Genomic DNA, 22,715 nt, shown 5'->3' on the forward strand with positions numbered 1-22,715 from the left:
AATATCACAAAGGGACACAAACGGGACAGGCGCTAACTACCAACTAAAGTTTGATGCAAGATGTAAATATATACAGAAAAACAGAAAGAAAAAGAATAAGCATACTTATTAGTTCATCGTACTGTCTAATTTGTGCGCGTTACTAAGCAATTTTACCAACTACCCTCAAGAAACTTTCTTTGGACAGATAACAAAAGAGACGGTGAGCTGGCGTACTTATAAGGATCACCACTCATTACTGCAACTTCCACGATATTGTGCGCGCACCGATCTCTATCTCTAAAGAAGACTGTAGTTTTGTCAAGATATGACTTGCACTTACAGTCTCTTCAGTGTAACACCACGTGTCCCTGTCCTTCCTTTGTCACGTTGCGGTCGTGCTCCCTTAACCACTCGTTTAGGCATCGCTCAATCTGCCCTACGTATATATTGTCACGTGCTAGTGGTATCCGTGAGGCAGCTCCTTCGGCACATGCGACGAATCCTTCCTTGTGCTTTATTTACATTGCAACCCTTATTTTGGGTTTTCGTCGTGATGTCATTGTGCACAACTTGGTCAATTGGCCCGGGGTGGCCATCATTCCATATCTGCACATGACGTCACATCGTCTCGAGAAGATCGGGGAAAATGCAGGCGTGAAGGTTTCTATGTCAGCGCCGAACAAATTGACGAAATGATGCGGAATGACAAAGCCGATGAAAAGCCAAAAAAGGGGTCAAAGTAAATCACAAGGAAGAATTCGTCACAGCTGCCGAAGTATTCGTGTGCCAGATACGACTATCGCGTGGAAAAACATACGTAATACGTAGGGCATGCTCAGCGAGGCCTAAATGAGTGTTTAAGGGAGCATGACAGGAACGTGGCAAAGCGGGGGACAGGGACACTTGGTGTTACACTGGCGAGACTGTAACTAAAAGCCATATCTTGACAACATTGCAGTCTTGTTTGCAGACAAAAATAGGTGGACGCGCGAGATCTTGGAAGTTGCAGTAATGAGTTGTGCGTCAGCTCACCGTCTCTTAGTTATCTGCCAAATAAATTTTCTTGAGGGCATTAAGTGAAATTGCTTATTAACACACACATGTTAGATGGTAAGACAAAATTATCAGTTACATTCGTTCTTGCTTTTTCTGTTTCTTTTTGCCTGTTTTTCTGTATGTATTCCCGACATCTTGCACTAAAGGTTACTTGAAAGTTAGCGCATGTCCCAATCATGTCCCCTTGTGGTTTTTGAAAATTCTGCGCTTCAACAATATTAAGCAACCAGTAGAGTTACCAACTAGCACAAAACAACGCTTTTCTTTGGTTATTCAAGCCTGGACGATGTGCTACCCCACTCTGTGTCTTTTTCGTAGATATCGGCGACGTCGGACATTTTATTTGGCTATGCCCACCGCCTCCAAACAAAAGCCTCTTGTACGGGACCTTTGGAGGCGTAATTTTCCCCGCAGGGCTCACGGCAATAAGCAAGAACGTGCGACGACTGCTGATTGTCTTTATGCGAGACACGGGGGTCTTTGACACATGGAGACACACATAGTGACACTCATAGGAGGCTCAGGCGGAACCATTGCTGGCTATGTGTGGCATGCTAACTTTGCCTGCTGTAACACCACCGCCACCCACCGCACTTCAGTGACATCTTTGGAGGGCAGTTGCGTCACTGCTGTGTCATTCTTGTGAAGCCACCAAATGGCATTTGGTGAAAACTAAATAATTTCGTTGTAAAGGAGAATTCGTTGTAGTCTTCTAGGTTGTAGATGCACTCATAGTGCACATGAAAGATATGTATACAGCAAGGAGAAAATCCTTTGTGAAACAGGTGACTCTTTATAGAGTTGGTCAACTATATTATTAAAAAACAAAGGGAATATGTGGCGTGCAACAAGGCTGTTGAAATGCGAAAAAACGGATACAACTTACGTGCTTTAAGCCCTAGTGTTCCTGTCAAATGCTACGTCAGCGACGAAGTTACAGAAGCTCAGACATTACGTGTTCCTTGTAGATGCTCACCGTCATATCTCTGAATTCTTCATAGGTATTGCTATCACAACGCAACGTACTGCTTAAAAAATAAATTTAACTCCAAGAGGGCAAAAATATTGTTTGTTTCAGACATCCCTTCATCTGTACGTTCATTGCGTTGAGAAGCCCGATTCTCGCTTTAATGCTTCATAATTCTTAAAGTGACTTTCAAATTTCATTGCATGCTTGATTTCTTAGAGCACGTCATTGCCCTCATAGCACTTGCAGAAAAACTCGACCCTGTCATCAGGAGAACCTAGGCATGGTAATTCCTCGCACAGGATTAATCCTGTCGGTCCAGTTTGTGCTCTGTGTCCTTGTGCTTCCTGCCGCTGTTGGTAAGCATGGTGGGCGTCACTTCTTTTGCAATCCCATCACGCATTGCTAGCCTGCTCACTGATGTGCGCCCAATACAAGTGCAAGTAAAGACTAAATGTTGGCCGCGCCTTTCGCATTAGTAGTGCAAGCATTAGGCATGATTGCACTATTCCTTCTTTATATCATTACGACGCTGGGGCATATGACTGATAAAGCGTGAGTAATTCAATCTGGCCCCGGGCACGTTCTGTGCCACACAGCCCACAAATATACATAAGGACTACTACTTTCTTGTGATAAAGCTGACTGGCTCTCATATTGAGAAAATTCAATAAAGGAGGCGGACAAAAATTGTAGGGCTCCTCAGCTGAAACATGCACTTATACAAGTCAAATGAGGCTAATCTTTAAAACTGCAGGGGAAGGTGTAGTCTGTAGAATAAATGTGTATCAGTGATACGGAGCACGACGGAGGGAATAGCGTGGTGACACGCCCAATCTGTGAAAGATAAAAAATATGGTACGATACATATAACATTGTAACATAGAAACTTACAAGATGCTCTATTGTTTTGAGATTCACGAATACCTATATATAGATGTCATGTACCGACGTTCGTTATTGCTTAGCTATATATAAATGGTTACTTAAATGCTCTTATCCTGCCTGACCCTTTTGGGCACCTGTTAGTCTCTTTGCAGTAAAGTATATTTGTGCAGACCAGTTAAATGCATATTTTATTCGACTCAGTGCGTTCTTTTCTTAAGCAGACAGTTTTGTGATCCCCTTTTGTATAACTAATGGCTTATGGTGAAAACAGCTTGTACCATAGTTTCTCATGAACAATGGATTGCAGTACACTGCAACGGACAAACTGAATGGATGAATAAATCTGGCTGTAAAGCAAAAGCGATATACTCAGCGTCCTTTCTAGCATACTCTTCGGAGCATCTGTTCTCTGTTTGCCGCTCTCGGTACAAAAAGTACGGATACAAGTACCACATTTGTATATAAAGCGCTGCATGAGCGGAGGTCTGCCTGCGGTGGCTGCTGTGAAAAACTGTTGTGATATGTGGTGCAACATATTCTACTAATTTTCGTCATTTACATCTTTCAAAGTGCAGGCATTATTTTGTTTTTTCTCTACAAGTTGCCTGGTCACTGACACATCTCATATTTTTTTAATTTGTTTATTGTAAATACACACACTTCTATTTCTGTGATCCTTTTTCTATGTAAAACACAGTTATTTGATGAACAGCAGGTCCCCCATACAGCTTTGCACTCTGAGACTTCATCGTGAAAACAAACTGTATTATCATCTCTTAAGCTAAGGCAAAAGATGGAGGATCCAGGTCAACGAATTTGATGGGAGAGCCATCAACTACGGCGTTATAACAGAAAAAGAAGCACGCACCTAGTCCCTGCGCACACGTATTCTCTGACAGCGAGTGCTTTTTAGATATGAAAGTATATAAAGGGGGAAACATGATACAAAAGGAGCGCTTCTATCCCACACACAAATAAAGTGTCCATCTTGTTTAATAATAACATGGCCATGTCAATGTGGAGCCCTTGATGTCGTCAATGAACAGGTAGCGCCTCACTGCAGCCCAGCAATAGTCGTTGAGGCAGTCCAACTGGACACTCTCGTCGTCGCGCGGGTAGCACACAACTCTCTCTCGCACGACTCCCGAGAGCCGCATGTAGTCGTCCAAGCCCTGCAGGTGTGCGAACGCCCGACGAACCATTGCAGATGCATCGGCCTCGCTCACTGAAGCTACCTTGCCGACCTCCTCCGGCAGCGCAGCGTGGTGAACGACTCGGTCCAGTGCACAGGCAGCGCATCTGAAAGGATCGATATGTGAGCGCCCTATCTGAATATGGGATACAGGTGCCTAGATGCAAGGACGCTATCCTTGCCACATGTGTACGTCAACGTCTAATCCGTGGACAGCGTAGGATACCCTCGAGAGCTTCTAATGAAGTAAACAAGACCCACGATGCGGGGATGCTTGATACGAAGAGTGACGGCAGGTACGCGATATGACAGCACGCTTTGATCACGGGCTCTGTCCCACTAGCACAAACGTTGGCATGGCTTGTAGTAACTAATGCATGTGCAATTTCATCTTGCAAGAAAGGAAGGGTAACGCAAGAGCTCGCACCGGATCGACGTATCTAGTTTCTGGCACTGCGTAGTACTCTATTGGGATAACTAGATCTGCACTTTTTGTGGCCATCCTCTTTCGTTCGAGGAAGCTCAAGTTTAGTTTAAAGCGAAATAATCTTATTCTTAAGCATGTAATGCCCACACACAGCACCACAGGAAGAAAAATTTGAACAAACTGGTGGCATTCATTTAAGGTGGTCGAGAGTATATTAGAAGGAAAAACAACAACGAAGGAGATGGTTTCAGCTATAACTTAATTACCCTACTAATTATTAAATTAGAAATTGGTTTGCTAAGCTGTCCACCGGTGAAACTTCACTTGAGCATACCAAAACACAACTATGGGCTTTACAGTAAGTTTCGCGCAATTCAATCAACAATTGAGGATTGAAACTCAGCGTAGCGTGTATAATACGTTGGGTGTTACGGCCTTAAATATATTCTTCCTAAAAAAACATCCGTTTTGCTTATCTGCTAGTTTGAAACAAGTTTTCCAACGTATGTGAGTTTTTCTTTTTTTTTTATAAGGGCTATCCATTTCATGGCCTGAAGATATCTCGACACGCTCCTTTTTTTTTTCATTGTCTTGATAGGGCCATATTGCACCTGCTTCAGTTGTCACCCAAATTATGGGGCTGGTGTGGCAGACGCCGACATAACAAGAATTGAGCTGAAATAACTAGCGTTAACCTATAATTCTTAGGATTCAGATATCTTGGAAAGAGCACGAAATTAAAAGAAAGATTCTTTCATAAGCAGCGTTATTACAGGAAGCCATCACATACCTGTCTTGTCGAAGACCGCTCACATATGCAGCAGCTCTCGTAAGTAGATTGCTGTTTCGGCGTGTAACTTCCAGAACGATATAGCAGTCGTCAAAAGCTTGCATCTGTGTTTCTGACAAGGAGCCTGAATTGACGCCGAGGAGTTGGTAATTGTCCGCGATGCCTATGGATAAGCGCCGAAGAAAGATGTCCATATTATGGGAGATTTCTGCGTTATAGCAGACGGTTCGGATTGACTTGCTGAGTAGTATTACATCAGCCAAAAGCTCGATTTGCTCACGTTGCATGTGACTTACAAAGATAGCGAGGTGCTTAATGCTTTTGTTGCAAGAAAGCGACTCTAGCAGAGCTGTCATGAGAGGATCTCCAGCGTTGTCTTCAATTCCATCGCTTCGTAGCATCAAGTCTAACTTTTCCAGCGCACTAGTTGCTGTGATGTACTCACAGATGGCTGAATATAGTCCGGCGTCTAAGTCTCTAACGGCGATGTTCAAAGAAAGGAACTTCACGTGATGGAGTGACGGCAAGAGTTTCAAAATGCCACAGAGTTCCGCTTTAGCATATTGTCCTTTGTAAGCATACAACTGAGAAATTGCCTTGCATTCGAGTATTCCACGTTCTTCTCCAACGCTAAACCATCCTAGAGACACCTTCTCTTCAGCACCTGTTTCTTTCAACATATTACACAACTCCGGCAGCAGAGGACGATCAGCAAGGGTCACTCCAATGGTTACTGTTCTCATGTTTTTTTTCTTCGCCATTGTACAGACGAAGCGCTTCCACTGTTTTAACGTCCACATGCTAATTGGTACTCGAATATTTTCTAGTGTATTGTTCTCTGCAAGGGCCCGAAGCCAGCATTCGGACATCGACGTATATTGAGCGTCCAAACGTTCCCGCTTTGAAATGATTTCGAATGTGCGAATAACCTTATTCTCTGCGAAAATTTTGGTTATTAGCGCCGAGCTCTCTACATCCACTATCACGTATGCGAGACTCACATTCTGAATTGTCTCGTTCTTAAGGAGACCCTCTAGGATCCACAGCCAGTGATTTCGTGCTGGCTGGTAAGGTGGAGAAAATGGGATCGTAATGGTCAGAGTGGTGAGTGTCAACGTACTCTTCAGAAACTCGGCGAACGCAGAGCGATTTAACAACAAAGGGTGAGAGCTCATGATCTCGCGGATTGATAGCGCCTGCAGAGTTTTGTTTGTGGTGAGCGCTGTCAAAAATTCATCGGCTTGAGCTTCGTCGAAGCGCAACTCTGGAATCCTGAGGGAGATCAGAGACTGCGCCGTCCGTAGGAGTGACGACAGTGCAGAGGGCATTGGAGTGCGATCGAAACTGTCATAGGCGTATTCGAATTCGAATTCTTCGATCTGTACTAGTGAGGAAATGGCATCACAAAGGCGGTAGTTCATGTTGTTAGACTTCAACTTTAGCACTTTAACGGATGAGTTTTGTGAGAGAGCGTCGAAAAGAAGGTCGGGTGAGTGGTCGAAGGCGGTGCTTAAGGGAGGCCAGTGCGTCAAGTCAATTTCTCCAACGCACCGATGCGTCTTTAGTAGCCAGTTCAGGAAAATGTCTGCTTTACGCCGCTTGTGGAGTTTATCTACCGTAGGTGTTGTCGGGACAGGCGCAGTGCAGGCCACCAGTGAAAACTGTCCGCTCTTTCCCGTTGATTCTCGAAGCTGCGATTGGTTGTAACATAGCCATTTGTTCCAAGCAGGCAGATACTGGACAATGTGGCAGATTCTTTGGTGGGTAGCAGTGCAAGGGATCTCATAGTCGACGGCAGGACCCTGTAAACTTTTGCTGTCCGGTGGTGATTTCCACTCGAAGTCGGGCCCTTCGTCTGCAGAGCATCCGTGGCTTGCCATAATGCGTGTTCGGAATTCTGGACTAGTCTCCTGATTGAAATTGTTGGGTTGTAGCATCAGTGTAGTTTATAACTGCAAGAAATCAGAACTATAATTTTAGAAACATTAACATGTCAGTACCGCGTTCATAACCTACCATACCAAGAAGCATAGCAGTGCAGGGAAATGTAAGACAACAATTGTACTGCAACCACGAATCCTATCGTAACATTGGGCCAAGTTGTAGTGCAATGTGAGCACCGTTAGCGCATACTTAAGGAGAAACGGTATGTGTGTCGTATTACGCGGTATTTAGATCATATAATAAGATTGCTGCAAGTGAGGATACTTTTGAATAATGCGCAATCTGCCAGTTTAGGCCCGAGTTATAGAATAATGGTGGTCGAATTCAGCAGAGCTAAATTAATGCCGAGTGTCTTGATCTTTGAAATTGAAAAACATTTGTAATATTAAACGTTAAGCACCACATTTACATGAAAACATAGAAAAGCTCAGTAACACTAATAAAATCTCATGTCAATCAAGGTGCACGTGTCTAAACCCCTCTTTTCAGCCTGCGATTTTATCGATTATTTATCACATATATTGCAATTAATGAGTGGGGGATCGATTTTCTGTTTAAGTATACTTTCAATGGGGTGTTGGCAGTCTCTGCCATCTGTTCGCAGCGTTGCAGCGTTCTAGTGATCCTGAAAAGCCCCATAGATTCTCTTTCAAACAATGTGGAATTCAACTGTTTTCTCGCATATATTTAGTGTGCGTATATTCTTTTGTTTTTATCAGAGTAGGGAAAAGTAACAAGTGCATCTCTGTCCTCAAGGCAACATACCTGTTTGCAGGGATCCGCAAAACTCATGGAAGCCTATCGCCCAGGGGCGTCTGGTGTGAGCCGTACCGAGGGCGCCGAATCGAAAGCACCGGCCAAGTCTCCTTCGTGCCAGAACAGAAGCCCCTTCGTGGTGCCTTTCTTCGTTCGAGCGGGTAGTATTGTCCCTGTAGCGATGACAGCGTGCAGTTCTTTATTGAATTATCGTACAATAGATTTGTGCCTCGATCGTCAAGATACAGCAAACCCAATGACACATCGTTATTGCATAAATTTAACATATCGTCGGCCATATTGCACTAATTTAACGATATATCAATTGCCGAACCCGAAACCGGTCTGAATAGCGAAGCATCGCAAGCTGTTGTTTGTAAAAGATTTGCTTCTAATAACGCAGCTCAATATATGTACGTCGTAAAAGAGAGGTTCAACCATTTGCAAGAGTACCAAGTTCTGGATAATGTCTGTTCACACTGCTCGATAATATTGCTGGAGTGGAGGCACCGGATAGAAACAGCACGAAGTTGTTTCCTCGAGCCCTCGGCATGGTGAGGCCATATGTCATTGTCTCGAATGTCTTTTTTTTTTCTACTCCACGTTAAACTGGCAGGTGTGGTGGATAAGTCACGTGGTTAGTGACAAAACATACTTGAATCTTGACGCCGTGATAGTCATGGTTCTAACCGAATTCGAATTTTTTCGTGCCATTTGTTGTGCACGCGTTTTAGAGAAATATCTGTCGTAAAGAACACAAATATCGCAACATACATATTGAGCGAACGCTGGCCATAACCAAAATAAGTTTCACTGTGAATTCGATAGCGTTATACTGACAGCAATTTGTAGACACTATATGATCCAGTTAAGTCAGCAGCTGTTGTGTTCCCGACAAAAATGTGCGTGGTATTACGGCATGTAGAGTACAGGGCAGGTGTCAGTCGCACGTAAGAGATTTTGGAAAAAAAAAGAAACACTGATCATGTTAATGACTAATGACTGATGACTGATAATCATGTTAATATTCAGCAGGTCATTCATGACCTGCTGAAACACGTACTCATCCTATTAGAGCGTTCAAGTTAGTGATTTTAGAGAATATTGAATTTATAGTTGTAATGCGACAGTAGGCACGATTACAATGATAACAATAGACATGAAGTTGAATTATAGAAAATAACATTCGAGTTAGGCGTCACGGAGCTGAGAGGCGGGCAGAGCTGAGACTAAAGGAAGGAGACGCTGACCGGTGCTAGTAAAGGCCGTACGACGCCCGCTGGTATAGCTTACGGGTGGAGTGATGCGAGCACGTTCCTGAGGAGCGAAGCCGCGGTGCTCGTCCTACTGGCGCCGTCAGAAGAAGCCGAAGATGTACCCTCGATAGCCACTGTAACACCAAGTAAGGCTGGCAGAACGCCAGGTGGTTGTAATACGGCTGTGCACGTACTGGGAGCGACAGTGAATACACAGATGCGTGGCCTGGCTAGTGTAGTCACAGACATGGCGGTGACTTGTGAAAGCTTGGCAAAGTCGGCCTACGCAGGCACAGCACGAGCACGCCGGAAACGTGGGAGCACGTGAGATTCAAGGACGACATGATCTCCTGTTATTACGTCGTGCCAGCCTGTCCGACAAGGGACGGCAGCTTCTGGAGCATGGACAGGGCGTCTCCCGTGGGGCTCTTCACGAATGGTTTCGCTAATCGGGGTTCACAACCTTATGGCCACTGGCGGACGAAAATTAGGGGCATTGGTGCACAAGCGAAGGGACTTTAGCTCCGCAAGTCACTTGCAAGTAATTCTCACGTCCTGAAAGGTAGAGGATTTCTGCATCGCATGGACCTTAAAGGCGATGGTGCTTATGGCTCTGATAATACATTGTATTAGATCGCGTTGGGACATGGCGGAGTTCACAAACTTGCGCAGTGCAAGAACGTCCTAACTGTGGGTGGTGTAGAATTCTCCAACGCATCGTGTGCGCGTAGTGAGTTTCTTTGTCACGATCTCAAATCCAATAGCAAAAGCGCCGCACAGTGGGGGAAGGTTGTGCGTGAACGTCGCCCAGTCAGCAAGATCTGGCTCGTGTTTGAAAAATTCGCAGTTCCGCGCAAAATTCAAAGCGCCGATTGCGACAACAAATTAGTAGATATGTGTACGAAGTAACGATAGTAGTTTTATCGGCCGTATAAGCTTGCAAACATTCGTTTAGTAACTAAATTAACAACGATAGAATGTGTAAACGTGACTGAACGAGGATGTGGAAACAGACACACAGCGACCCCGCTGTCTTTGTGTGTCTGCTTCTTTCTGCATCCTTGTTTAATCGCGCTTACACATTCTATCATGAACTCAGACGAACTAGACCGCCAACGTGCTTTAACTAAATTAACCAGCACGGTGTCACGCGCGCAGAGGTAAACATGAACACATCTCGCTACATGAGCGCGGAAACTCGCAGCAAAAATTCTGCAGGGAGGAATCGCGGCAGCTGCAACAGAATTGACCTGCATGCATCTCTCGCTTCAACGCGAACGAAACGCCCAAAGCACATCGCATACGAAGATACCGGCACTAAGTGCACTCTGAAAACATCACAGATCGCTTTGAAGATGGGGCGCGCACTTTGGCTACGTCGCAGATCGTTTTCAGGACACACGGGCGCTGGTAACGCGTGCCTACGGCGTCCACCATTCGCGCGGCCAACGTCGTAGTAGACGTCGTGGTTGTCTGTGCTCTGTGCGCACCGGCGGGCGAGGAGAACGTATAGGCACCCTAGCAATCGCCGGAGGATAACGCCCGTCCTCCCTGGCCTGACACCCCTGCCTTCACACCCCTGACACCCCTGAACATATAGGGCACGCATCCGGGCCGCGTTCCTGGCTCGTACAAGCGAGATTGAATCGCGTTCGCCGGCTCACGGTCACACGCTTTCACTCATATGGAACCTCCCGGTGACGCCGACGGCAGGAATGCGCCTGGAGTGTCCATATAATTGCTGTCGCAATAAAACTACGCTCTTCGCGACGTCGGCAAGCAAGAAGGTAATGTTTTGTAGTTTTTTGACAACTGTCACACCTGTTGAAGTCGCAGACGCGATCGTACTTTCTGAGCCAGTCGTCGACGGCCTCCTCGCGTAGGCGAACAAGCAGTCGGGGGTCAAGGTGACGGCTGCTGATGCTAAGGATAGAAGGCGATGACCGGGTCGGACGTGGCACGATTGTCTTGAATGGATATGACAAGTGGGGTTATATGCGGAGACCAGAGCGGATTTTCAGGGATAAATTGCGAGAGAATATGGGAAACGAGAAACAAGGTCCTCGCTCATACGAAACCGTATTATTCTCGCCGAGCTTGAGCTCTAACGACGAAAAAGACGGCAGGCACGCTGATGATGACATGGACTGACGAGAAATACTTACGCGTGATGATGACATCTATAAATTGAAGAAGATGAGAGTCACAGTCGCACATTGCACTCACAAATGGTAGTGTGAGAGCTAATGTAGTAACCGACACGGAAAGTACCTGTGGTGGCCGACGATTTCAATTACTATCATGGCTGTGTGGATCGTCAAAGCCGCTTTTAAAAGACAATTATTATTCTACTATTCAGCTGTCGTTACAGGGGAATCCATATCTTGGTATTCTTGGACACCTACGAAGGGCTAGGATCGAGTGTATCATTGTACAGACAAATCAATGCAAGCACAGGAAGGACTTTAGTGAAGCAGAAGGCCCTTACTCGGTTATGAGCCGAACAGATTTCACTGGTAAAACCACGTGTAAGCTGATACATGTGACGGTATTTGCGGCATGAAAGCTCCTGGCGGCGTATGTTTTGTGTGTATCATTCAAAGCCGCTAAGGTTAGCCAGCGAGCCCTACACATAAGACGGGGACTTGTTGTAGGGATAAGCAATAGCATCCTGGAAACTAGGCGTAGACTTTACCCTTTCGGTGACCCCGACTTCACGCTTCTTTCAGATGCTGTGCCTGTGCACTGGAGCTGGTCTTTCGCCACGCTGCGCTGCCGGAGGAGGTTGCCAAGCTAGCTTCAGTAGGCGTGGAAGATGCAGCTTCAACTATTTATCTGGCATTTGGACAGCTACAGGATTTCTACGAATACGTGCGACTCCCAGGAGTCGTGCATGCGGGAGTCGTGTGCAGTTCTCCAGTTGGACGATCTCAACGACCAGCGCTGGGCTGAGGTGAGGCGCTACCTCACCATCAGTGACGTCAAAGCACCCATCTCCGCTCGGCTATATTCTCAGTAAACGAAACGAACACAACATTTCGTCGTGACGAAGGCTACCATTTTATATTGACTGCTATAGATAGCTTGATGTATAAAAACCACTCGGTGGGAGTGAGCACAATTGCGCGCTCTTGTCGCGGTTTTACCGCCTTGGTTCACCGACATTTTTCACTAGGCTGCTCAGTTTATCGACCAATTTTTCAGCCGACAGAGAGATTACACTTCATTGGATGAAAACCATTCCCACGCTGGATAAGCGAGAACACAAGCCTAAGGAGATATAAAGTTAATAAATATAGCCCAGAAATCATGCGAAGATGACTGTCAAAGTCGAGCTTGCTTTTTTAAACCTGCTGAGGTATGCTGCTGGGTACGCTTATGGTTTAACTCTATTGGTTAATGCCCCTAGGCATGTAGGTGCTGTGATGTTGCACTGCCTCCAGGATCAGCCCATGTTGCAAACCCTCACGAGAACCAATATCGTGCAGTCACATATGAACCAGTCCAACAAATCATCACTTTTCGCTAAACTGTGCGCGGGGATTGACCAAGTTTGCCCATCCAGACAGCTGCCCAGGCTAAGGGGGGGAGTGGGGGCGGGGAGGGAAGAGGGAGATCTAAAGACAGCGTCTCTCCGATGGTGACATTCACGTTCTCGGAAGCGCCTATTACATGACGCCCCAAATCCTGTTTGTAATTTTTTTTATTTTGCCGCTTTGATATCGCGTTTGCTGGTTGACAGAGAGGACAAACTCGACGGTTCAATGGTGAGTCCTGGCAGACATGATTTTTAAGGGAAGGTTTTAGCCCTTGTGCAGAAATGCAAGTACGTGTGAAATACACGAACACTTGTTTTAGGAAATGAGCGGTTGACATGGATGAAAGTATTTAATATCCTTAAACTGTAGTGGTATGCTGCGTAGCAATTTCTTTATTTAAACATGAAAGTTCCTGCGCAACTAGAGAAGACATATATATTCATAGCAAGTCCATCGACACCATTCTTGCGACATTGCAATGGCCGCTACAAAGAACAGAGATCAATTTACTACGCACAATAACCGACGGTAAGGATCTTAGGCTGATTAGGTTGAATAGCTTGAGGACAGACGTAGGTTTTACCCTCATCTTGTATAGTTACTTTTCAAAATGTTTATTCCCACCCCAAATCACACCTGGTAAACTTAAAGACGCTAAACAAAATATGTGAACTTGGCTACTCCCCTGAGGACCAAATTTTCGTCTGTCCCAGTGGTTTGGTTTCTGATAAAACAGTATAACATTGTATTTTCGAGACAATATCTTAAACACTTCGCCACACACGAGGAAGCACACTTTACGCCAATTATGGGGAGTGCCGCCAGTCATTGAACTTAATTTTTAGTCCAGACAACGACATACGGGGTCATCGTTCCCATGCTTCTGTGACATCTTTGCTTCCTTTGTTTACTTGTTGTGTTGCGTGCGAGAAATCATTACAACGTGTACTACGGGAAAATCCAAACTTGCTAAATAGATTTAGCGCCAACGGAGCTTTATTTGTAGAGCCTCGACAATGTTTTGGGTTAAGGAATTTCGTAAGATGCTCTGAACTTTGAATGTTCATAAAGTCATATACGTATGTTTCAGGATTTTAATTAACAAAATTGCATATTCCCCACACTTTTCGATACCGTCGAGGAATCGTCTAACCAGTTATATTAAGAGCTGCCCATACTAACTACATCTTCTCTCTCTAGCACTTGAGCAGATTTTAGACGCCCTGGGATATGGAAGAAAATAATAAGCGCTTTCGCAAAAAAAAAAAGTCAATCATTCTACATTTTGTGCAAACACCGCATAAAATGGGTGGGCAAAACAAAAATTCTGCTGCTTTTCGTTCACAATTATGCTGGTGAGTTCCATAATGCGCGAGCTACATCAAGAAAAGCCCACACTCCTGAAATACGGAGCAACACAGGAACTACTGAGTTCTGGCCGCTCGCACTAGCACAGTTATTCACCGAGGCAATTTATCGTAATTTATCGTAATTTACTACTAAGGTAGTCTGGGGACAGCGAAAACATTTTTATACTCGAGTAGTAATGGATATTGCGGATTACCGCCTCATTGTGTCATGCGTGAACCAGATTTAACCAAGCGCTACCTATAGGGACGCCTTGCTCCAAGCGGCTAGATTAAAAGTGCCCTAAAGATGACCACACGTACCGTGTTGCTCACTACACAAGACGCGGAAACGAGTGGGTTGAGCAAATCAGGAAAACAATTTCGGAGAACAAACACTAGTTTCGGAGAACAAACACAAACACCTACAGGATAATCGCCAACGTTAATTCGAAAGGTTCCATTCGGAATCACAAATTCATAATTAGCCTTCCGACGATTTAAAGAACACTCAAGCAATAAAAATGTATAGCAACATTTAAACGCATGAGAAGTGAAAGGCGCTACGCAGAGCGCATCCTCGGATATCTCAAGGAAAAAAAGTAAAAGAACATCGCAAATGAAAGACACGAAATGGTAATCGACTTTGACAGTAACGTTCAAAGCTTAGGAAACGCACATTAAGGAAATGTAAACGTTCACGTGCAAATCTATCACAACTTCCCCACACCGCAGCGACCCGAGGCGGTCCAGCGCAAGGCACGTTCTTCCTCACGTGCCAAAAATCGAGCACTTAGGCACCGACGACACCATCGGAGATTCGGCGGAGCACTTGAATGCCCGGCCGAAGCCGGCCACATGCTTCAGGACTTCGCCGCAGTGGGGTCTTTGCCAGTTCGTTTGATTAGGCCTGTGGCGGTACCTGGACTGGCATGTGGTGCGGCAGTAGACCAGGAAGAAGAGCATCTCCGGTGAGACGTCCATTCGCTGACCCGGAAGCCAGTTTCTCCTCGGCTCGTTGGCCTCCTCGCTTCTCCCGCTTCCCGCTCCGAAAACGGCGGCGTGCGCCATCTCGATCGCTGCAACGTGCGCCATCGTCCAGCTGCTGTCGTTCACGCAGGCGAGCTTCTGCTCGTACGACTTGCGACTGGAGTGGGACATCTAGGGGGTGTTACGCTTGGCGTCGAGCCGCGTGCCATGCTTGTGAACACACACACACGAGAAAGAAGCAGAACGACAATTAGGGTTTTTTTTTCCCTTTCACAGCGTCTCGACCGAATTCGCCCCCCGAAAAACTTTACTGCGTGCACCCATCAAGGTGAGGATCCTTGCCTCGCCAGGCAGGCGCGAAACAACGCAATCCTTGCATAGTCTCCTCGCGTTCGTGGAATTGGTTCCGCCGACGTCTGACTTCTTTTGAAATATTGCAAACGTCCGCACGTTCACGTAGCCCATGATATGGCATATGTGCCGTGCTTCTTGAACCTCTCACCTACGTCCGACTATAAGGCTTGAGCTGTATCCAAAAAAGTTCAAGTTATTTGTTATTTAATTTCGAACAATTACGAGTGCTAATTGACAGTTATGCGATGCTGTGAACAGCGGCTACGAAATACTTAGTGTGTTGTAGGCTTAGATATATGTCAAGAAACTACAGTGATAATTCTTTAACTATTTGCCTCTTTCCCTAGGTTAAGCTACGTCATCACTCCGTCGCCAGATTTATTTATCGTTGTCAGTATATATATATATATATATATATATATATCTATATATATATATATATATATATATATATATATATATATATATATATTGCACTGACCGCCAGCCTGACCACCACCCGAAACATGTTACGTAACAAAAGTTTTACGTATGAAAAATGTTACGTAAAACTTCAATACACATCAGCTATATTTAAAGCACACCGACCACCTAATTAATACGGCAATGCATGGCCATTCCTTCGATTTCTATTGATTTAGCCCTGGAATTTGAACCAAAGCTGAATGCATTCGCTCAAAGTTGAAGACCAAATGCAAATTGTGGCTTGCAAAACAGATGCTAGAGGATAGAAACCTAAAACGTTCGACATGATACTACATTGTTAAAGACAACACCGTCATATTACGGTATAACAACCTGCAAACTCTTGAATGCAGCTTTTTGCGCACAAGACGAGAACGAAGATGAGGCTGAGACACAAGAGCGCCGACTTATTCTTTTATTTTGTTTAAATGGCAGAATCTGTGACGCGTGAGCGTCTTCTTCGTTCTCGTCTTGTGCGCAAGAAGCTGCATTCAGATCCTACCGACATGCCCAAACAGTCACCTTTAAAAACTCTTGATGCCAGGAAGTTTCCACTATGATACATAGTACTACTGACACCGTAGTTACCAACCAACATTACCAATGCCATAACTGAAGAAACTGTTTGTGAAGCCGTATTTCTCCTTAACATTACCAATGCCGTGCAAAAAGCAACAACCTCTGAAGCCGTACTTATTTACCAACATTACAAATGCCGTAGCTCAAGAAAGTACCATTGAAGCCGTAGTACCTCCCTACATTGCCAATTTCGTACCACGAACGAAAAATTCTAAAGCCCTAGTCATGCAAAGACATTCTGAATGCCGTGCCATGCGTAAACGGTTATGTAAATGTAACATGCAAGCGCAGAGTCGGAACCGTAACTGGCGCATGAGTGAAAGCACCTGTGAGACGTCGTAACTGTAATGACACCGTAATGACTTTGGATGGTTACTGTGCTGTACAGCAGCTTTGATGAATAACTTTGCGTCTCGTCTTCTGCGCAACGACGCCCGCAGGCGTACGTGTGAAAAAAAATATCAAGATAAAGAGGAAAAAAACAGATAAGCACGATATAGCCTTGCCGACTGGCTCGCGGCTACGGGTGGTGTTTTTGTCGAAGTAACGCAGCCTTACGAGCGGCTAGTTTGCCGCCAGCGTTGGGGACGATGTGCGATGCCCCAACAAGAGATAATCGCGCTGCGATAACCGCGGCTGACTTGCGAACTTCTTTCCAGCGTTAGGCGAACGCGTCCCGAGCAGCGGCGCGTAAACGCCGGTGCTCCAGTGTAAGGCGCGGGTGGCATGTCTGGCGGCGCTTACGCGCCTTATTACAGTTTCAGTACTGCGTACGTAGGGTACGCAACGGTGTTGCGTACGTAATATCGCTACGTTCTGCAAAGTGCGCATGTGCAGAACGCAACGCGAACGGTAAGTGATGCGTACGCGATCGCTGCGTACGATTCTTGCGTGCGTACGTAGGAAGCCTTACGTGCTGCTCTCGTGGTTTTCGTTTGTTCGGGAGAGCGTGAGACAAAAGAGTTTCCCAAAATGGCACCGTCAAAGGCGACTAGCAGAAGACTGCAATGTTCAATGGCCTACGATTTGGCTTTGCCGTGTGAAGTGAACGCGCGGAAGCCGTTCCCGGAACCTATACGGTGGGACTGCAAAGAAAAAATAGGAACCTTGTTTTTGAGAAAGCGTTGAGTGTGTGCTGCTTGCGCGGTAGGCTCCACCTGCTTTCGGCGCAGTTCGTCGCAAATTACTGTGCCAGCCTCAGAAAGCAAGTACTCGATTCTTATGTTTCTCGATATGAATCGCGTATTTCATCCGTATTAAAAGCAGAGTCTCTTAAAGGCCTAAATATTGTTCGACGACGCGGGAACGCGGCCACACGTTATAACACGTCACCCTCCTCCCAAATCTTTCTCCCGGAATGAAGCCGTATCCCTGAGACGGCTTCAAACCAACTCATATCCGAACCTCCTCCTTCTCAACAAGCTCTCCCCAACCTTATATCCCACCACCTGCCCAGGGTGCGGTGCACCACCGACGACGTTCCACGTCACGATTGAGTGCCAAAAACCCCCTAAGGATATCCCTCTTCTACAATCTCCCCAACCAACATATGCGCAGTGGGAGGCGATCCTCCGTCGCTTCGAGCCTCCGGTCTGGCTGGCCCTGATACGACGAGCACGAGCGGTAGCGACAGCCATTGGGGCCCTGGACTGAGGGCCCCAACCACATAAATCCTTTCACTTTATAATAAAGTTTCTTCTCTCTCTCTCTCAGCGAGATCAACAGCGTCTAGTTCGACCGACGGTTCGTCGTGCAGGCGGACGCGGCCAATGCGCTCCGACGCGCCCGGCGTCTAACGCTCGCCCGCTTACGTACGTACCTAGGCATTTCGCAGTACTAAAAGCCCTAATGCAACCCGCGCTCCCAGGTTCCGCAAAGCACTTGCGTTCTGCGTACGTATCGTGATGGCCCAGTACTAAATCTGTCTATTGTGAGCAGTTGTAATGTACTACACGCTGTTGACATGTGCGCGCCGTCAATGACGATACAAACTCGCGCAACGACAAGCCGTGCAAATATCCACCGCAGAGTCACATCAACTACATATACCGGCTCTGTGAGCACCTAGACGATTTGACAAGCAAACGCCGGCCGGCGATTCGGCGACAAACTTGAAATTCTTAAGGGCGATAGAGCAAGCTGCGTGGTTCAATTGCATGCCCAGAAATGCTGGCGACGGCTCAAATTAAAAAAAAAAAAAACACTCGCATGAGGTCTAGAATAGTAACCTATAGCAACGAAGCGTGCCACATGGAAAGGAAGGTGCACGGGCAGGCAGTGGATCAGTGGTTCGTACATGAACACCTTTCGGGGACAACAAAGAATATAAGTTAATCCGAACTTACTATGCAATCCTTTGATATGTAGCCGTAGAATCCAAAACACTGCTCGGCTAGATCTTGCAGCAGCGAAAAACGCGACAAATGTTGAAAACCGGGACGAAGCCGGCCGCTGCTCGCACATTCGAAACAGCCACAGAAACCAGGCCTGCGTGCGCCTGGCCGTGTTCTTCCGCGCGAAGACGTCGTCGCGCAAGTTCCGAGCAAAAAGTTAGTTCGATTGAAGTTTTACTGCTGTGTTAGTGATGCGGATATAAGGCGCGCCTCTTGGCAATTGGAGACAATAACGGTGCTCACCGCATATGCTACACTAAACAGAACTACTTATCTTGCCCCAAGATAAGACTCCCTTGTGAAACGGGTACGCAAGCGTTGAAGCGCGCGAGAGGACGCGGCAGGTGCGGCGTTCGTGCGGCTGCGGTGCCGTAGGATGTTCCTACGCCAAGATGTTCCTACGACAAGCGTTTTCTGTCGGCCGCATTCGCGACGCTGGAACACCTTCTCCTGCGTTGCCCATCCTTCGACGTTGAGCGCACCGCGCTCTGTGCTTCATATCGCCGAGTCGGACTACCGTGCAGCACGGAGGGTGATCTCCTATTTCCCGCAGCCCCCGCCTCCATCGCCAAGAGAGCGCTTGCTGCCCTCCTTGGCTTTTGTGACGTGACTCAGCTGAGAGCGCGGCTGTAAGCCCCGCTTTGCTTCTTCTTTAACCTTCTTGTTTTTTCTTTCCGCTCTCTTTCATTCTCTCTCTAATCTTTTTCTCCCCACTCCCCTTACCCCGTGCAGTGCTGTTGAGGTGCCCTCCCTTGAGAGACAGTTACGGCACTGCACTTTTCTCTTCCTTTCATCTTAAAATCACTACACATACACACGGCCGCATTCGCCCTCTGTGTTCGTCAGTGTGATATGAGGCCACGAAAAATCCCGTATTGGTTTTTCATTATTTGCGATAATAACGTATCACAGCATATTAAGCACTATTAAGGGGGAGAGACTATGGTAGCAGGCACTAGACTTGAATTTAACTCTGAATAGAGACCCTTCGTAGCCCACCAGATGTGGCACGTCGACATGTAGATATTCGACACCTGCTCTCACTTTTGTTCGGAGGGTGGTGGATTCGCCCTGGTCCAATTCTAATGTATACTTTTATGTCTTCGCGAAATGGCTCGCTTCGATTTTCAGGTTGCGTCGAGGACACAAGTCGGCCTACAAGAGGTATGCAGCGACCGTTGTCGAACAAGCGCTGTTCGAGGACATGTGAAGCAAGCGCAAACATTCGCGAAAGCAACAACCGGGCCCGTGTGTTCCTTTTCTGGGATGGGGGAGTGGGGGTTATGATGACGAAGAGGAGGAACAGTGAGATAGAGGCGCAAGTGACTCTCAAAATGGATTCAGGCCTAGGTGCTCAATTTGGTGCGCCCATATTGACTTGGAGAGTCGAATACAACTCGCTCGCCGCAACAACCAGTAGGCGGCCTCAGTGACATTAGATGTTGAGAAGGTGTATGACGGCGTCGAGCACGCCATCTTGATCGACAGACTTGAAAGTGGGAATCTCCTCAGTATGTGATTGCATGGAATCATAAACTTCATAAGTGGAGGTACATTTTATTGCTATCAAAAGGGTGTTTATAGCCATCGGCCATACCATGCTGAAGGGTGTTTATTCTCAATGTTACAAACAGACAACAAGGGGTGTTCCTCAAGGCACAGTACTCCCCCCCCCCCCCCCCCCCCCCCCCGGTTTTACTTAATATTTTAGTAAGTCATACTCCTACGCTCCATGTTGTTTGTGCATCTATACATATACGCTGATGGTATCAGTTTTTGTTTTGGTGCCAAATGATACACATGGCCTTTATAAAGCATTACAGTCGTATTTGCATCAGATTTAAATGTAGCTTTAGGACATACAAATGTCGCCAAATGCCAACGAAAGTGTAATCGTTGTATTCCCCTTTACTTTTCCTATCCGAATAACACTGACGTACGATGAGGTGAAATTCCACAGGTACAATCAGTAAAATATCTGGCAATGGTTTACGCAGAAATCTTAATTCGCGAACACACACAGAATACACCGCATCGAAAGGAGCACGTGCTGTTTGTTTCTTACGACCAGTCACCAACAGTGGTTTGGAATGCACAGGGAGACTCTGCTGATCCTTTGTTTTGTGTATCTCCGCCCCATTTTAAAGTTCGGTTGCGCATTATTTTCTTGAGGTACTGCAGATCAATTACCCCCTCTCGTTCTTTTAGAACGCGAATCATTACGTCTGTATCTTGGCCTTCCGAAATTTGTAGCGAATAATATTCTTTATCACGAAACTCGCCTGCCTTCTCTTCAAACTAGATTTCGAGTACGGACAATCCAAACATTACTGAATATGTATGCTTCTCTGTACAGAACCACCTCCTGTTTGTTCATTCGTGAGACGATTGCATTCTTTGCAAATCAATGGTCTCGACTGCATCGTTCACAAGTAATTTCTGCGCACAAGCTGTTAGAACCATTACAAGTGTCAATCCAATGTGGTTTTGCCACATTTACCTACTGCGGCAGTAAGCGTTGAATTCGATGTTATAGTTCCCAATAAGGCAAAGCTTCTGCTTATTTCATACCCAAAATGTTGGTAAATGACCACCTTCGGAACCACCATATAAATGCAGAAATAGCCACAAATGCTTCTGTCAGGGAAGAGAAGGCAAGAGCGGGCATTTTTTTTTTTTTTTTTGCCATCATTAAAATGGTCTTTCCCTCTTTAAGTGGCCGACTTTAGACCAATATTTCAGGCAATGTTATTGGATATCATTCTATCTGTACGACAGCATTCCTCGCCTATTGATTAAGTCGTAATTATAAACGACTCATTATCCGCTTGTTCTGCTCTATCACTGCCATGTTCATCTACCATTCTCGGAGAATTTTATTCATCTATGCCCCAAGATTTACGCCTCATCCATTTGATATGGGTAGCAGAACACATAAGACTCAGTTTAAGCGAGTCAGGAGAGTCAATAGCGGCGGCGTCTCTTGAAGACCCGGTACTGAGAATCCTAAAACCTAGGCCATACATCATGGCTGCAAGATTTCAAAATGCTGTGTCCAAGAAGAATACGTCAAGTGATGTGTAATAAATAACACAGATTTTCAGTACTTTAGATTCCCTGGGCACAGCAGATGGTGTTCAATAAGAAGATTTGAAGTTTCGTTCCGGAAAATGTGTAGCCGAATACCAATTCCTAATTTTTTATTACCAAAGGTGTGGTTTGGTACCTTTCCCTTAATTTTTTCATTGGAGTGAACCTGGAACTATGGAACATTTCTTTATAGAGTGTAGTAGGTTCTACGTGCACAGAAAACGACATCTAGAAGGTCCCCTTTTCAAACTTGGATTGTTCATTACGCTTCCTGTGATACTGTCTCTTGGGGCGTCGGCACTAGGACACTGCAATAGGAGCGTACGTGATGCCATATCTTATTTTGTAAGTGAAACAAACAAACTGCCATTTTAAGTTTATCATTTTACTTTCCTCAATGTGAAGACAAAGATATTAACTTGAAATTTTAAAATATTACAACGTGTACATTTATATCGATCGGTATTCATTTACTATCATTCGAAAATTTTATTTAAATATTCTTGCGTTTTTACCAGCTGCCACCCGTTTCCTGGCCTATAGCCCGTAGTGAGCTAAGCCATATCCGCAGGCACCAAACCAAACCAAACCAAAGGTGAACGAAAGGAGGAGAACGTCATGGTTTCGCTATTGACCCGCTCTGAGGCGCTGGCGTCGGCGACACTCTCGCGTTTGCACCCACGCCGCTCGCCTCCGCGCTG

General features: G+C 45.9%; 1 long non-coding RNA gene across 1 annotated transcript; it reads right to left on the minus strand.

Moving 5' to 3' along the window:
* Nucleotides 1-3,868: 3,868 nt before the first annotated feature.
* On the minus strand, nucleotides 3,869-19,208 carry LOC129384338 (uncharacterized). Its single transcript, XR_011896103.1, has 4 exons — nucleotides 18,877-19,208; nucleotides 8,012-8,175; nucleotides 5,303-7,254; nucleotides 3,869-4,192 (listed from the first exon to the last, which is right to left on the minus strand). It is a non-coding gene; the product is annotated as an uncharacterized lncRNA (long non-coding RNA).
* Between the last annotated feature and the right edge of the window lie 3,507 nt (nucleotides 19,209-22,715).

The sequence above is a fragment of the Dermacentor andersoni genome, chromosome 8 (genome assembly GCF_023375885.2).
Source record: "Dermacentor andersoni chromosome 8, qqDerAnde1_hic_scaffold, whole genome shotgun sequence".
Taxonomy (NCBI): Eukaryota; Metazoa; Arthropoda; class Arachnida; order Ixodida; family Ixodidae; genus Dermacentor; species Dermacentor andersoni.